Below are 12,884 nucleotides of genomic sequence, written 5' to 3'. Positions count from 1 at the left end.
ATTCTCTTTGGTGAGGGAAAAACCTGAAAACTCCGGGAGTCTATTATCATCCCTGAACAAAGAATTCGTTGTGACGGAATCAACTGAGACTTCTGAACGTTGATCATCAATCCCAGCTTCTAGGCTAGTAGAAGAGTCTTTTGAAGGTCCTATGAAAATTTCTCTTCTGACTGGCCCCGAAGTAGCCAATTGTCCAAGTAAAGGGAGATCTTGATTCCCATCAGATGGAGCCATTTTGCTATGGGAACGAGCACTCTGGTAAACACTTGAAGCGCCGTCAATTACCTGAAACAGAGCACGGAACTGGAACACTTTGTTCCCAAACATGAACCTCAGAAACTTCCTCGATTCCTAATGTATTGGGACGTGGAAGTACGCATCCTGCATGTCTATAGATGTCATCCAGTCTCCCTGGCGAATGGATGACATGACAGTTTGATTTGTCTCCATCTTAAACTTTGTCTCCTGAACGAAGACATTCAATGCGCTGACATCCAGGACGGGCCTCCAGCCCCCTGAAGCTTTGGGCACCACAAAAAGACGATTGTAGAAGCCCGGGGAGCCCACATTCTCTACTAATCCTATCACCCCCTTTTTGAGATGGGACGACATTTTTTCTGAGAGGGCCAAAGACTTCTTCGAGCCTTTGGAGTACACTGACAATGTTATTGGAGAGCTGCTTAAAGGTGGCTTTTCTTTGAAGGGGATAGAATAGCCTTCCGTCAGAACGTTGACAATCCAGGGCTCTGAACCCCCTCTCTCTCCACTTCTCCCACAAGAGAAGGAGCCTGGCTCCTACAAAAGTTCGGAGGACGAAATTCTCACATGCAGGAGGCAGAACAGGATGAGGATATCTTAATGGCTCTGGAGATGATTCTGCTGGATGAACAGGGTCCAGAAAGGGATCTTCGTCTGTTCCAAAAAGGGCCGAGTCTGCAGCAGGGATACTGTCCTGGAGGTAAGAGCAGGCACCTCCTTAGGATGCCTAGAGGATTGGGCAAGAAGATCTTACGTATTCTTCTCCTGAAGATCCAAAGAAATCTCCAGAACGGTAGCCTGCGGGAACAGGTGATGATGATCCAGTGGGGAAAACAGAAGGGCCGACTTCTGGAAGGAAGTCACTTCCCTAGAGGTGTAGGAAAACTACAGTTCTCTCTTTACAATTTCCATTGTGTAAAGGGAAGCTAATTCCTGGGAGCCGTCCCTGATTCCTTTATCGAAACATGAGGACCCCCAGCAAGTTGGAGGCACTATCTTCAGGAATAGTAGGGCAGTCCTTATTCTTCTGGGCAAGAGAGCCCACTGCCCAGCTAAGAAAACTCAACACTTCGAACACCTTAAACAAGTTTTTAAGGTGTGAGAGCTCTGTCGAACTGAACATGATCTTTGCTGAAGCAAAGGCATATCTACGAGAGGAATTGATCAACCAGCAGAAGTCGCCCCTGGGAGGAGGCAGAAACTCCCAGAGAAGGAGCTTCCCCTGTGGCATAAGAGAGCTGTCTCCTCTTAGACAATCTAGAAGGAGGGAAGCTGGAAATGGCTCTACCTTATTCCTCTTCTCCGCTAGCCATCCCTCAGTAACACCGAAGGCTTTCTTGGCAGAAGAAGAAAGCACTAGCTTGGGTAGTCTCGAAGACTCAGAAAACTGTGACTCCCCAAGAAAAGACAAGTGGGCGAAGGAGCTGCAGGCGAAAAGCAATTTGGGAAGGTAGCAAGATACCTTAGCAGCGATGCACAAGCTGAAGGACGAGCATCTTGAGCAATAATTTCTTCCTTGTCCAAGGATACAGGAGACAAAGCCAAGTCCGTAGGTTGGGGGGTTGACAGAGCTTTCTTCAACAGGCTCAAAATACTGTCGAGCTTGCTCTGAACCGGGTCTACCATGGAGGGCACTTGTTTTCTAGAAAAGGGTAAAGCCTAACTCGAGACACAGAAGAATGCCCAACTGCTCGGGGAACAATAACAGCCGAGGGAGTCAAAGCACCGGTGGCATAAGCACGCTGATGCTCTGGCGTCAACGGAAGATCGGGTGCCAAAGGAAGCTTGGGCACCACTGGGCGCTTCATCTTAGTTGGTGATCCATGAATCAAAGAGTGGACAGGCAAAGACCGGCGCTCTGTGACACTTTAGAGAAGAAAGACAATCTGACGCAGCAGCACAAGAAGGAGCAAACGAGTGCTGAGATGATTTCAGGTGCTTGGAAGAAACCGGGCATTCAGCAGTCAAAGGAGCTTCCAACACTGAAGGGTGCTCGAAAGCCAGAGGAGTCTCGGGTGCAAGAGGAACACTCAAAAGAAGACGCCTTAGACGAAGAGCGTTATGAGAAGCAGGATACTTGGAAGCCACTCTCTGACTCTCTACCAAGGGAGGAACAGAAGGAAAATGTTTCGGAATGTCCCAATGACTGCAAGACGGGAGAGGACTGCAAACAGGTTCCTTGAGCTTTTTACATGGTACTGGAGGAAAATGAGCCACATCACCTGCACACCTTTTCAAAGAGTGTGAAAAGGGTGTGATTCATCCACAAAATGCCATTGGCGTCTTGGAGAAGAATCATCTGAGCTAGATGAAAGACAATGCAAGTACAGGGATACGCCTTTCCAGTGGCGTTTGGCTGCAACCTGGGATTCAACAACAGGTTCAACCGAGGGGACGACTACCCATGGGCAGACACCACCCACCTCCCTTAGGCTACCAGGAGGAGTCTTTACAAAAGGAATGAAGTAGCCCTCCTTGAGAACCTTGATCACCCAGGGATCTGCTCCCCTGCTCTCCCATTCTTTCCAATAAAGTAGAAGTCTGGCTCCTACCTGGGCACGGAGGACTAACTTTTCACTTCTTGGGGTTGGATTTGAAGGAAGGCCTCTTAATGGACTTCGTAGGAGGTCACAAGCTTGATCTAGGTCAAGGCTGGGTCTTAGCTCTCCCTCCACTGAGGGTTGAGACTGAAGAGGGGAGAATGATCTTGATGCAGAAGGCACAGGCTCCTTAGGACATCTAGTGGACTGTGCCAACAAGTCAGAGGTGGACTTACTCTGCAAGTCCAAAAGAATCCCTTTCACTGTGTGTTGAGGAAAGAGGTGAGACTTGTCTAAAGGAGCAAAAAGTAGAGCTGACTTCTGAGTCAGTGAGACTCCTTTTGAGGCAAATGAACACCAGAGCTCCCTCTTCTTAAGGATGCCCATAGAAAATAGGGAGGCAAGTTCTAAAGAGCCATCTCTAATTGCTCTGTCTGAGCATGAAAGAATTCCTAGCCAATCGGAGGCAAAATCTTCAGCTAGATCAGGACAGTCTTCCATCTTCCTCGCTAGCGCCCCAATGGCCCAATCGAGGAAACTAAATACAGTATCTCAAACACCTTAAATATATTCTTGATAAGGTGGTCCAGTTCAGCTGAGGAAAACATTATCTTAGCCGACAAAAAGGCCATTCTACGAGATGAATCCACCAAACCAGAGAAGTCCCACTGCGAGGAGGCAGGAACTCCCAAGGAAGGAGCTTCCCCAGTGGCATAGTAAGAGTACCTCATCTTCAACAATTTGCTGGGCGGAAAAGCGAGTTGCTTTGCCCTGTTCTCTCTTAGCGGTCAGCCAGGCATGAACTTCTTTGAGAGCTTTCTTCGAGAAGGCGGAAAGAACTAGCTTGGTAACCTGCTAGAATCTGGAAAAGTAGGCGAAATAGGTACGAAGAAATCAGGGAAATTATCCAGGAGGAAACGCAGAAGAGACGAGTAAGAAGAAGAGGAAAACGTATCCTGAATAATCTCTTCCTCCTCCGAAGAGATGGGAGACAATAATTTATCCTTGGACTCTGGAGCAGAAGAGGATTTCTTCAAAAAGCCCATAAACTAGGTCAACTGGCACTTGAGTGGGGCTAAAGAATCTTCCTGGACAGATGAGGAAGACGGAATAACAGAGGAAGGTGCATGGGCTCCAGAAGCAGAAGCTGGAAGTTCAGCTGTTGGTGTCAGAAGTCTGGCATGAGACAGCAGGCGCCGGGTGCTCATCAGCGGTATTCTGGCGTGAGACAGCTGGCCCCAGGCGCTCATCAGCAGTATTCTGGTGTAAGGCGGCAGGCGCTGGGCGCTCATCAGAGGAAGTATGGCACGAGTCGGTAGGCACTTGGCGCTTGGAAGAAGTCGGGCCTTAGAATGCTTATAGCGCTCAGGACTGTCTCTGAACAAATGACGACGATGAGCAGGAGAATCAGGCTGGACTTGAAAACTGCAGGAAGGTTGGGCTAGTCTCCCTGTACCTCTTGAGAGCCAAGGGAGAAGAGTCGCTAAAATCCGCATGTCTCCAGTGCGGTCGCGAAGAAGTAGAGCAGTGATATGGCTTCTTGTACGGACTGGAAGATTCTGAATGAGAAGAAAGTTGATGCACAGGAACGCCTTTCCAATGGCATTTAGCCAAAGCCTGAGAGAGCACAACAAGCTCGACAAAGAAGAAGGACTTTGTCCCAATTCGGATCTCCGGTTTCGTAAGTCACGAGTTGGCTCGACTCTTTACTTGGTTCTGCCTTTCTCTTTCAGAGATTTGCCAGATACCTTGGTAATCAAGGTTCGTACCAGGGCACTGCTTTGTCCTTTGGACAATGGCCAAGACCTATGGGGTTTAGTCATCTCGACTCAACCTTGAGTTCAAGCCAGCCCCCCTCAACTCCTAAGAAGTCCCAGGTTTTGTAAGAAGATTGTAGAACATGGTAATCAAGGTTCATACCAGGGCACTGCCTTGTCCTTTGGAAAATGGCCAAGACCTTTGGGGTTTAGTCATCTCGACTCGACCTTGAGTTCAAGCCAGCCCCCCTCAACTCCTAAGAAGTCCCAGGTTTCGGAAGAAGATTGTACAACATGGTAATCAAGGTTCGTACCAGGGCACTGCCTTGTCCTTTTGGACAATGGCCAAGACCTTTGGGGTTTAGTCATCTCGACTCGACCTTGAGTTCAAGCCAGCCCCCCTCAACTCCTAAGAAGTCCCAGGCTTCGTTAGAAGATTGTAGAACATATTTAAACCCCAAAGGTCTTGGCCATTGTCCAAAGGACAAGGCAGTGCCCTGGTACGAACCTTGATTACCGAGGTATCTGGCAAATCTCTGAAAGAGAAAGGCAGAACCAAGTAAAGGGTCGAGCCAACTCGGGACTTATGAAACTGGAGATCCGAATTGGGACAAAGTCCTTCTTCTTAGCACCAGAATTGCCCATAGAACTGCAGTCAGCAAGACCCTCTGAGGCAAGAAGAATTTGTACTCTGTTGAGGCATGGAAGAAGCTTGGTGTCTCAACCTGAATGAACTCCTTGTCCGAAGAAAACAATTCATCTGGTCGAGAACGCTCTCCGAAGCAGGCTGAAAGCTTCCGAATCTGAGGAGAGCTGATGCACTGGAACGCCTTTCCAATGGCATTTAGTCGAAGCCTGGGAATGAATGACAGGCTCGACAGAGGGGGCGACTGCCTGTGGGCAAACCCCACCAGCCTCCCTTGGACCTCCGGTATGTCTTCTCCTCAGTGCAGGGGAGCGGGACAAGGACCTTCATCTAGGAGCACTGGTGGGACAGACAGCCACCTCCTCAACATTCACGACACTGTCACTTCTCACTGCACTTCACTATTCACATTTTTCTCTATCAGAGATCTAACAGCAGACTCCCTCTCCATAATGGTATTGGATAATAATCCAAACTTCTGACTGAACCTTAATTCCAGGCTGGCAATGGCATGGAGAGTGGAATCATGGGAACCTGGAACAGTAGTAGGTGGTAAAGTAGGAGGGTTTAGAATGGGAGAAACAAGAGGAGTAACAGCTCTATCATCCCTACACTAGCAAAAGGAGTACTGTAGAATCTATACTGGCCCTATTCTCTGCCCTAAGGGCTGCCTTCCTCTTTGTGTCTCTTTCAAGTTTTTCTATATGAGATTTTAAAGTTTTCCATTTTTTATCCTCCCAATCCTGCCACTCTATGCAAGTATTATCCTTAAAACATTTTTGCCCCTACATTTAGTGCATTAGTATGAGAATCGTAAGAAACTTGGTTAACCTAATTTACAACCCTCAGAACAGACGCGAATACTGATGAACTAGAATCCGACAGTTTTAACTAAAGTAATTCCTAAAGTTAACCACAAAAATCAATCCACCAATGACTGAAAGCCACAACAACAACAAATTCTGAATACTTCACCAAGGGTGGGCAAATAACTATCCAAAAAGCAATGAAGCAGCTGCAGGAAAACTTCCGATGTTGATCGGAAGTTGGCAGGAAACAAATTGAGTTCTCTGCTAAGTTGTTCCTTTAAGTCCCGGATAGTGGGCAGGACCTTGTCACCTAAACACATACGATAGAAGCGCCGCCGCATGAATTTTGAATTTTTAAGCTGCCGTAGGTTAGGAACCAATAGCTATGTAATTACTTGATAAGTTGAATATATAAAACCTGAAATGATGGAGGTACTATTAAGAAACTTATGACTGATTGTGTCATTAACAGAGTGGACATTGAAACGGTCTCTATTATAGTCTACCTACAATACTACTTTTACAGCTGCTAAGCATACTAAACAGACTGGGAAGATTAATGGAGGGTGTTGCACTTTGGGAACTTACTTCTACATTGTTTAAGCTGCACTGGCTGCCTATCAAAGGTAGAATAAAATTTAAAATATGACTCATCAACCTATACAGACTGAAAGTCCATGTATTTAAGACACAAACAACAAACAGTTTCAAAACAAGACTAGCTAACAGGTAATTTTAAGTTACTTGGTCCAAAACACACTTTCAAAGTTGGTTTTTGAGTCTTCATGCATGCAGCCCAAATAAAGTATTAGTCAACTGCTCAAATTTGTTATCACAAAAGATTGAAGATATCAAGTTTCTCAAGAAAAAATGAGAGACCTTATGTAAAACAAAGCTAAGATACTTCTTACCCAACACCAAATTAATATCAGAAAAGGTTGAATGGTGGTTAGTTTGGCATTTAATTCCACAGAAAATAAGGGGAAAACTAATGAACAAGTTAAATGTATAGTCTTACAAAATTTTTAAAGCCCAGTGTCATATTTCTGAAAGTGTTTTATTCTACATTCTTCAACACTTGGTGCTTTTGTTTTCCCGATACGTAATTATTTCCCACCATTTTCAAACAATTATATTTTTATGCAGCCTATTCTTCTACCAAATTACATTTTAAACTACTGTATATATTTTACATTTTAGAAAATTTAAAACGACTACTGTATTTATCAATTTGAACTTGTGGTCATTTCTCCTATGATAAATTCCTCTCATCAACAAAATAAAGCTTTGACTGAACGAGTCAGTTACAGGGAATGGGAGTAGGTCAATAAAAATAACTGCCTTTTGCCAGTGTACCTTCCAACCTCAAGGTCAGGAATAGGCTCTGTGCAATGCTAAGGGGAGACCCACTGTAGAAGGTAAGTTTGAGATGAATTTCTGCATTTCATGTTCATGATTTTGGGTGCACAAGATCAGTTTTAGAATGGGAGTTGCCTGGTTGGGTAGGCTAAAGACCCATACACTAAGTTACAGTAGGTAGCCTAACTCTCACCCTTCTATGGCACTCTAGACTAGGTCAAGTCAGGTGGGGATTTTGCCCCAGCCAGGTTATAACCAGCACACTAGGTTATAACAGATAAGGATGGATGAGTAAATGTATGAAATTTTGGGACAAAGCCCCTGTACTGATCTTTAAGAGAATTCAAGGCTAAATTGAATGGAATGGTAAGGTGAAGTGATATACAGAATCTAGCACTTCAGCAACTTAGGTTAGAATGCATCACTGCATTTTACTCTGATTTTAGGGTGTTCTAGGTCAAGCTAGGAGGGTTCAGACTACATAGGGACCCTGCAATTCACATTAGCTTTGGTTAGTCAAATACACATCCCTGTAACTGTCCTTGCTAACTTTTCATGCTATATACCCTAAATATAATGGTTATTATTAATAAGCAAGAACTAGCCTAAGTACTTTTTCAACTTAACAGGCCTATGGGTAGAACTAAGCAAGAGCTCCGTATTGGGTATTACTTTGGAAATTGATTTATCCTATAGTATTTTGGTTGCTTATTAAGAATTCATCGTTATTTTTGTTGGTCGACTGTAATTAAGCTGTAATTAACCTCAGAAGTTGTACACTGGCAAACCTGGAATGCTATTGTGCATGCGCAGTGTTACTGGGAAGCTTTTGGTAAAAAGTGGAGTTTCCTTCACCAGGGGGACCTGGGGGTCAGGGCCCCTGCCTAGTTTCCTTCACCTGAAGGACCCGGGGGGGCAGAGCCCCTGCCTAAGTAACATGGCCTGCTGGATCAGGACAGGTTAGGTTACATTAGGTTAGTAGGCCTACAGGGTAGTTCCTTTTACAACAGGTTTCCTTAGCCAATCCCTTCTAAAACATATGGCTCCCTGATGATTTCCCCATGTGCAGAACTATTCCATAACAACAACATGGCAGTCCGATCTTTCTCACAACGTTTCCAAAACCCAGCGTTCCCAAAGGATTCCCAACCATGGGTAGATATGAGGTTAATAATAACTGACCAATAATAAACACCACCACCTCCTTCATCAGCTACACTAACACTACAAGAAAAATCGATAACCAAGGTAATAGTCAGTGAAGAGCTCTTGCTTAGAAATACTGGCCTATGAAATGATTTATATATATATTTTTTTCACCTAATGAGACCTACTGGAGTCCCACAGCATTGTCAAAAATAGTAGAGGTTTACTTGTTTAATCAAATGGTTTAAAAGGTTTCCTACGTTTCGTGCACATGAACGGAAAAACCAATGATCTTTTATTGTTTTATTAACTTAAATACACAAAGCTTCATGAAGAACAGCCCAAAAATAAATGGTTGTTGTCCTCTGCTACGAATTAATGTAGCACAATATTACCATTATATTTTCCAAATGTTAAGCTTTGATCGTAAGGAGTCCAACTTTCATCTAACAGGGCGACATAATGGTATTGAGATAATTATACACTATGTGATATAAATGTAAACACTTACCGCGAACAGACTCATCATTGACACAAGATCAGAAAATGTTATATTCCCTTCGCCATCTTGTTTATTTTGTTCTGAGTAAAAGAAAAAAAAAAGCGCGTGGCTTCTTCTTCTCTCATTCGTAATCTAGACGTGAAGCTTCAGGTGCCAAACCATCTGAGGGTTACGCTGTCAAAGTTCTGTTTTTCAGATACAGTTTGTAGTTGTCTTTACTAATTTATTTATCCTTGTCTTAACTTTTTGAACAGGTAAAACTTTGTTCATTTAGGTTTTCGTATCTTTTCAGTATGCTATTTCACTAGGAATCTAGGTGGCGTTTTCAAAAACTGGTTTTTTATTATCTTCGTTGCATCTTGACCTTATCGATCTATTATCTTCGTTGCATATTGACCTTATCAATCTATATCTTTTTATTACTCCCACTAGTGTGAGTGCAAATTTTTTGTAAGCAGTCTTTAAATTTAAAAGCAGTTTTTAAATTCTTATAGCAATGCTCGCCAAAACATACATTCCAATCAATGCTTAGTGTATTTGTATAGATTTTTCTGTATTGTTAAATTTCTTCAGTAAATAGTTTTATAAACCATTATACATATTTAATAACTATGCTAGACAGGTAATTTTATTGTAGCCATATTTTTGTATCTTTATGAAGCCTTATTTCTCAGGCAACAGTGTCCAATTTTCAAAACATGTACTTCATTACTCTCTTGACAGTTTGTACTTCTGTATTTTTTTTCCTATTACAATACCAAGTCTCAATCAATTCTTCTTCTTTGTGATCCCGTAATCTATTACCAAAGCATGGTCCTTAGTTTTCGGTAAAAGGGCATTTTGGGACAATAGTTATGAAGGGCTTCGGTAATGCTTCTGACCACTTAAAATAATAAATTCTTATGGATGGGGTATTCTTCTTCGTTTCAACGTGCTTTTTTTCCCATTTTTATATGGGGTAAGCACGATGCCTTCTTTTAAAGGACTTTGATTTGGCGGTGGGGTAGGCCGTAGCTTCGATCGGCTGCCCTGCCTGACATCGCTTAGGTAACGAATGTGTACATGTATTGTACCAAATCCCCAACTCCCTTTCTCCCAGCAGCGAGGAGAACTGGGCGGGTAGGTCGACAGTTCGAGACATGTGAGGTGTCTGTTATGTTTTTTGAAGAAGTTGGAGTGGCTTTGTTCATGTGTGTATTAGTCTGTAACACCCATTTGCTTTCAGCAAACCTATCCGTTGATTACATACTAATCCCAGGGTGTCTACACGGATAGCAAAGTGTCCGCCTTTTCTGACTGGTCGGCTGCGGGGATTGAACCCTCCCCACAGACCTCTACGAAGTCTGAGGTTGCTGCTCTACCAACTGAGCCATCGAGGCTCCGGATAGGGTATTCTCAATCCCTTTAATACATAATTTCTGCTGTCAAAACACAAGAATTGCTTTGTTTTATCAGGTGCAAGTTGCTCTGAGAAAATCTGATCCTCATATCCATTGATTCATTAAGATCACCTCTGAAGTAAGAAGGATGGAAGATGATTTCATGTGAAAACGTCTTCGTCCAAGCAATTTTTAAGAGGGACAATCACTTGGTTGTATTGTTATTGCACTTCGCATAGTTGTCAGGTCATGGCATAGAGGCAGCGGAGTTACATTGTTTTCCACTTTGAGTAATGGATTTGGGTACAATTTAAAAATATTACTGCAGATTCTTGGTCCTTCATTACGAATACGTAGACCCATAAGTTCTACAATTTCATATCAGCGGCTGATCCATATATTTGACTTTTGTATTCTTGTACTTATGCTACAGTTGCTTCTGTAGTAGCTGACCTATCAGCTACCCAAGATGTAAGAGTTAGTGTTCTGGTTAGATCTGAAACACCATGAATTTTCCAGTCAGATATGTACAGAATTTTAGACCTAAAAACTCGATTGTTTGACTGGTGGATAACATTTTTTCCATTGCTTGTTAGGTCAGGTTCATAGTTTTCTTTCCCTCTGGCGTGTCTCCAGAACACCATAGCCTTCATTTTCTCAAAAGAATATTTAAATCCAACAGAGAAAGTCCATGAGTTTAGTCATTGCCTGAAAAAGGGTTCTTGGATGCATCGCAGATTTGCAGCCTGCTGAAGATATTTGTCTTTAATCTAAGAGATGAATAGGATCTTTGCCTAGTTTGGTTATTGGTATAACAATGGCATTTTGCCTTCTTTTGAAAATGTATCCAAGTAAAAAATTAACTGTAAAATAGCAGTTGCTAACTTTTGGCTAGGGAAGCTCGATGTTTGTTTAAATAAAAATTTGTTATATTAAACTGGGGTTGTGCAACTACAGAAGGAAAAGGCAAATAATTTCCTTCATCAACTGTGCTGAAAGCCGGTTGCATATTCATTTCAGCGTTTTCAAACTAATTGTTGAACTGAAAAGTTGTTAGTCATAATTATAGTTTGTAGGATCCTAATGTTGTAGGGATCCGAGGACTTCATATAACTTGGTTTAGGTTTTTTTTTATTTTTGTGTGTATTATTATCATGACCATGCTACTGCTAACAATGTTTATCATTATCATTTTTGTACACAGTGTGGATGGGTCATTTTGACTCCTAAAGTTGATCTAACTTTGATTCCAATGAACATAGCTGTTTTATCTTGCAATAAATTCTGCTGATTGACCTGACAGTCTTGAGCACAGCTGAGGCAGATGGCATTCCATGATTTAAAAGTGTTCCATAACTGCTAGAACTGCACTGTGTACACTTGCTGTCATTGTTACACGACTGACTTTTTGCAATGTTTAGGTACATGCAATTTCAGGTCTGTCCTGACCTAGAACTTTGAATTTCAGAGGAGGACTGTCAATTCATATTAATCTTTGGAACTTAAAATGATTACTTCCTGTTCTTCTTGATGGTGGTCTTAATTTCAGTACTCCATTGTCATCTCTTCCTTCAATATCTAACATGGTCATTTTAACTATCTGTCCACCATTACTGCTGGATAAAATAACAGTAATACTTAACACTACTCAATATTGGGTTTTGTTCCTATGATATCAAGGTTGTCTATAATTTGATCATTAAGTTAACAAATAATTTTTGGCAATGGTTTTGACCACACATTTTCCTTAATTTGTCTGACATTTCTCTTTAGGATATCTAGTTAATGGGCAATTTCTAGTGGCACCTCTTTCTATACTAGAAATCTTGACCAATTTTCACTCCCAGAAGAAATCAAAATTAATCAAGGTCTCCGAATTTACCTTTCCAAATCAGGTTTGGATATTTCTATGGCACAAGTGTCCTACTCGAGACACCTTTGTTCAGATTTTACTTTGAAGTAGTGTGGATTTCCTTGCTCTGTTCATTATCGTTGGCTGTAATTAATGTATTCAAGAAACTTTAGTTATTTTCCTGCCTATCATCACGCTATACATAAAATAAAGGACTAGTCTCTTTCCTACAGGTAACCCTGGGGCCTATTCTCAGTAAATGGAAGGCTCCTAGTGACATGAGGGTTGTCAAGTCTGTTGAGATTAGACCCAGCACTAGCTGCAAAGCTTGGCAATCAGCTTTCACTTTGCTTTGATCATATTGGCTACTAAAATCTTATGGGCTAGGAGGCATGTTGTTCATCTTTACCCTTCTTTATGTTTGAAGACCAAACAGTCAACATCCAGAGGAGATCATTGGCCGAAGATCAGTCCTGATAAGGTAAGGAAGGAAATAAAGGTGGGTAAGGAAGCCTACCTAATTCAGTTTTATGGCATCTACCTAGGGACGAGGTATAATTTGGTTCTAGGTAATTGCTCCTTGAAGTCCTGACCCAATGGTAAGGTGTTAGGAGTGGTAGGATGGAGGCTTGGCAA

The 12,884-nt window shown here is 42.4% G+C and overlaps 1 protein-coding gene across 1 annotated transcript in view; it reads right to left on the bottom strand.

The window, feature by feature from the left end:
- LOC136831625 (BTB/POZ domain-containing protein 6-B-like) overlaps nt 1–9,204 on the bottom strand; it is a 48,912-nt gene extending 39,708 nt beyond the window's left edge. Inside the window, exon 1 of the mRNA XM_067092260.1 lies at nt 9,027–9,204. The gene's annotated coding sequence lies outside the window, so the exon portion shown is untranslated. The remainder of the gene's footprint in view (nt 1–9,026) is intronic.
- Between the last annotated feature and the right edge of the window lie 3,680 nt (nt 9,205–12,884).

This window comes from Macrobrachium rosenbergii, chromosome 4 (genome assembly GCF_040412425.1).
Source record: "Macrobrachium rosenbergii isolate ZJJX-2024 chromosome 4, ASM4041242v1, whole genome shotgun sequence".
Classification (NCBI taxonomy): domain Eukaryota; kingdom Metazoa; phylum Arthropoda; class Malacostraca; order Decapoda; family Palaemonidae; genus Macrobrachium; species Macrobrachium rosenbergii.
Note: the sequence above shows the minus strand (reverse complement) of the source record. Positions and strands in the feature narration are given on the sequence as shown.